The following is a 5372-nucleotide window of genomic DNA, read 5'->3' as shown; positions in this document are numbered from 1 at the left end:
AGCGTGTTGTAAATGCTTTGAAAATAATTTAATGAAGAATAAACCCTCCAATAAATTTGTTCTTAAGAATTTTGAACAATATTTTACTTCCTGGTATGAACGGGGAGTGCGGGTTTTGTCACAAAACACATGCAGAAAACTGTCTCTTGGCTGTAGTTGATTGACCCACGGTTTGACCGCCTCAGTGTTAGCAGAGGCATTGTCCGAAATGTCTCATGTCTAAATTTCTACCGATCTCAGTCCCGGATATCAACAACGAACGATCCTTCACAAGTCACCATGGACGGGAGATGGGACAGTTTCTTAACATTTTGTTTGCTACAGATACAAACCACACTGAAACACAAATACATAAAATGCTATATACACTCTTTATAAGACATCCTGGTTTCCTTGGCTGCCTAAGTCTTACGCCAAACTCGTAAGATTGGGTACTCCCGATCCTAACCCCCAGCTTGTTTTGATGCTGTATAGCTTGCTACCCTGTTACAAATTGGTGCCATGAAATAACAGATGCTACACTGCATACGATTAACGGAATTATATTTATTAACCTTAACTTATCGAAAGGGTTAGTAAAGAATAACAAAAAGTAAAATGCGCATTCTGATTAAACAGTCAAACGTGCACAAGTTGGAGCTCATCTTGAACTTGTCTGTTATTCACGAGCTGGGCCCTCGCCAGCGTGAATACCCATACCTCCTTCCGAACGTTGCTCGCAATCCATCGCGAAAAAGAAGGGTTTCCCACCGGTTGTCCTCAGTGTCTTCTCTTTTCATCTGCCGTCGAACAACAGCCCATGCCCAACCTTATTCTCCCTCACTAGGAAAACCTCCGGCTAATTGGACGGCACACATTATCCCTTCTTCGATAGTAACCCAAACAAGCTGCTCTTACAGAATTACGAAAATGAAGTGGATTCAGCATAACAGTAAAAATACGAACCAGGGCATTACACTCTCCACCTACGACAAATACTCATATCCTTGGAAATAATATTTCAGACCGTCAGTAATAACACCGATTTAAAAAGAATTTCGTTATATCAGAACCTCCAGTCGATCTGTAAATGGTAGTGATATATCTCACAAGGGCGATAGCCGCAGCCCTCTGTTCCCCCAGTGCTACAAGGGCAGCCTATCTAGGAGTCTCCTGACTCTTTGAGACCTTCTAATCCCATAATGTCTGCCTTCAGTTTCAGACAGTCCTTGGGACACCTCTGGTCTACCGGGCAAGTCCTTCCCGTGTCAACTACTCGAGCCTTCCGGCAACGCATGCCCCTCTTCAATTTGGCTGAGCTCAGCTGCATTCCGAGTTGCTTTAGAGCCCAGACTCCTTTCGTGGTCCAGCTGCAAACCTGCCCGTCCACAGATATCACCTGCCTCAGCCTGAGAAGGGTTAGTAATCAACTCCTCAGTTAGTGGGGTGTTAGCAAAATGCTGCATGTACCACAACCCCACCCCCTCATCCTCTGAGTCCGTATACCATCCAGGGTCGAGAGGCCGGTCTAATCTTTTTCTGCGACTGTTCTTTGTCCACGTCGCGGCACGGCCATCTTACTATGTGTAGGGTCGAAGTCAGGGCCTGGGTCAACACGCAACTCTTGTCCCAGAGGTAGAAGGTGGTTCTGATGGAGGATCTTGTCACCCCCATTCCCATCTTCTGGCTACACCCAGAAAACTGGTAGGTTTGGCATCTGACTGTTCACTACACAGGATGTAGCCGCCGAGCGGTCATCCAACTTATGCTTTCCAGGTAGCCTCATTTTTTTAAGGAATTGGTCTCCAGGTATGTGTTAAGAGAACCTAAACTTTTGATCTTACGTCCTCTTACTTCCTTGATTTTACTTGGCAGCCGCGATCTCAGTTACTTCAGAAACCTTTTTCAGTTCCCGTCTTACATCAGACACACGCTTCAGGTAAGATTCGGTGGTAGATCTTCCTCGTCAGTCTCAAGGCTGAGGTCGATGGGAAACTCACCTCAAACCCAAATATCAGATAATATGACGAGTACCGGGTAGCGTCATTTCGTGTACAGTTGTAGTAGTGGGCCAGATGTCCAATATGTTGACTCCAGTTGTTCCTTTTGCTGATCTCCATGGTTCCGAGCATGTGAGGCAACTTTTCATTAAACCTCTCGAACTAAGGATTACTCAGGCGCAGCGGGCGATTAGGCGTAGTTCTGGACTTCTCGACTTCAAACATGCTCAGTAACATTTATAAGCTAACTCTCGAAATCCCATTGCTGATGACTATGTATCGGCCTGCGGAGGCCAAAATAAACGAAATACTTCTCCAGTAACACAATGCGAGAAACTCTAACTTGTGTGTCGAATTGTTTTTTTTTTCTCAAAGGGTGACAGACACCGTCTGACAAGTGCAAATGGTCTCAACTCTGTGCCCTGATCCTGGTACAGGACACCCCCTACGTTCCGTCGGCTGTCATCTGTGTGCGGTGCATACGGCAATTGGGGGTCCATTCCGTATTCCCAGTTCCTCCGTCTCAGCCGCAGCAGCTCCGAGGATGAGGCTTTCCGTTCCATGACATCTCAAATGTCCTCTTTCTTTAAGGATCGTGGTTTCCCTTCTGTGTCATCAATGATGCCCTCACCCGCATCCATTACATTTCCCGCACTTCGGCCCTCACTCCATCCTCCCGCAACCACAACAGGGACAGAGTTCCCGTTGTCCACACCTACCACCCCACCAGCCCCCGGATCCCGCACATTATCCTACGCAACTTCCGCCATCTTCAACAGGACTCCACCACACAGATTGGGGACCGCTTCGTCGAGCACCTCCATTCCGTCCACCACAACAGACAGTATCTCCCAGTAGCCACTCACTTCAATTCTGCCTGCGATTCCCATACAGGTATGTTCATACATGACCTCCTTTACTGCCATGATGAGGCTAAACTCAGATTGGAGGAGCAACACCTCATATACCGTTTAGGTAGTCTCCAGCCCCTTGGTATGAACATAGAATTCTCCAACTTCTGGTAATTCCCTACCCCTCCCTTCTTCTATCCCTATGACCCTCTGCCCCCTCCCCCAGCTGCCTATCACTTCCGTCATGGTTCCACCTCCTTGTACTACCCATTGTGTTTTCTGCTATTCCTTCTTCTCCTTTCCTGCCTATCACCTAACTGCTTTCCCTCTCCCACCCCTTTATCTTTCCCCTTACTTGTTTTTCACCTGGAACCTACCAGCCTTCTCCTTCCCACCCTCCCGTCACCTTCTTTGTAGGGCCTCTGCCCCTTCCATCTACAATCCTGACGAAGGGTTCCGGCCCTAAACGTCGACTCATCGTTTCCACAGATGCTGTCCAACCTGCTGAGTTCATCCAGCGTGTTGAAGGGGTCTGTGAAAGCCAGCACAGGCGCTTGTGCCAGCTGCTCCTTCAGCGACTGAAAGGCCTCTTCAGATTTCGCATTCCATCTCACTCTAAAAGGCTCCGAAGGGCTGAGATCATCTTTACCCTCCTCTCCTTTTGTCCGGAGGCCGAATATTTTCAGTAGCATCGCCTGCTATTCCGCCAAATTGGATCCAAACACTATGAGATCTTTCGGATACAGCAAATCCTCAAACACGCTCATGTCCCCCACCGTTTACTGAATAACACACTGGAAAGTCGCAAGTGCTCCCGATATGTCCTGGGACATCCTTTCGAACTGGAGGAATCCCAGTGGACACATAAAATGCGGTCTTGACTTTATTAGCTTGACTCATGGTGATCTGTTACTATCCACTCCTCAACTCCGGTACACTGAACCATTTCACACAACTCAGCAGGCCAGCGCGCCTTCGATCCTCGGGGCGGTATACTGGTCGGGGACGGTACGCCTATTCAGAATCTTATAGTCCATACACATCATACCCTCCCATTCTTCTTCCTAGCCAAAACTACTGGGGACGAGAGGGGCTTCTGGACTCTGTGATAATCTTCATATTTCACAAATGCTGCCGAACGTCTTCTCCCTCTGCGGTTGCCAGTCGCCGCGACCATTCCCTGAACGAGTGTCCTCTGTCGACTGAAAGGTATGGCGAGTCCTCTCGGAACAATCCACATCAAACACGTCAGTAGAAAGGACATCCTCCAGTTTCACTATCTTCTCTACCACCACCTTCCTCCAACCTTCAGATACCGGGGAGTCCCCAGAGTTGAATGACTCGGCAGTTAACTTTCCTCTTATTCCTGGCTTGTCTCACGGGAACGCTAGACATTACCGGGAAGAGGTACGCTATTGGCATCCCCCTTCTGAGGGTGACCTACCGTTCTGAGCGTGCTCCTAACACTCATTGTCATCCTGTCCACCTGTACAGCCGAGGGATTCTTCCATTCTGGCGTCACCTAGAACCCAGCAGGTAACTCTGGCATCATTTTGTTGTATTCCGGGGCATCCACCAAGAGGGCCTCGGCCTCAGGCATTCCGGGAAATCTGGGGTTTCCCATCACTCTCTCTGCTGCCGCTGGTCGTTACACGGCTGGTTTCGACTGGGTGAACCACAGAGTCTCTCGCCTATGCACATTATCCAGCCCACTGCGGCCACGCACTTCCTTAAAAGCTGCTCGGAACTCAGCGTGAATGGACAACGTTCCTGGAAAGCTTTCTCCAACTTTCTCCTTGCATGTTCCCAATAGCTTTCTCACAACTGGAGTATTCGTCCCCACGACCCACCCAGCCAACACACTTTTCGTCCCTCTTCCCTCCGGCAGAAGGCTCAAGAGCTTGAAGACTCGTACCGCCAGATTTGGGAACAGCTTCTTTCCAACTGTGATAAGACTGCTGAACGGATCCTGACCCGGATCTGGGCCGTACCCTTCAAAGTCCGGACCTGCCTCTCGGTTAATTTGCACTACCTTAATTTCCATTTTTCTATTTTCTATTTATGATTTATAATTTAAATTTTTATATTTACTAATTTTAACTACTTTTAATATTATTAAGGTTTAATATGTGTAATTCAGGGAGCGGGAAACGCAGAACCAATTATCGCTGTGATGAATGTACGTTCTTATATCAATTGCTTGGCGACAATAAAGTATAAAGTATAAGATTTGTCCTTCGCCACCGGGTCCGGATAAACCAGCACTAATGTTTTAAGAACTTCATCTATTTCCACACCTGCCTCCGATAACTCCAGCTTCAATTACAAGTAACCATTGTACCGATAGTTATCCGTAGTAAGGCCTCAGATCTCCAGCGCACTGAGTGGCGTCAAGGGCAAATCCGTCAAATACCGGTTGTAAAACGAACTGTACAGCCGAGTAATCTGAGAGCCGGTGTCAACTATGGTTCTAGCATAAATACCCTCAAACGGTAGCGATACACTGGAGCATGGCCCCTCTGAGCCTTCAGGAATAGGGCAT

The sequence above is a fragment of the Mobula birostris genome, chromosome 8 (genome assembly GCF_030028105.1).
Source record: "Mobula birostris isolate sMobBir1 chromosome 8, sMobBir1.hap1, whole genome shotgun sequence".
Classification (NCBI taxonomy): domain Eukaryota; kingdom Metazoa; phylum Chordata; class Chondrichthyes; order Myliobatiformes; family Myliobatidae; genus Mobula; species Mobula birostris.
Note: the sequence above shows the minus strand (reverse complement) of the source record.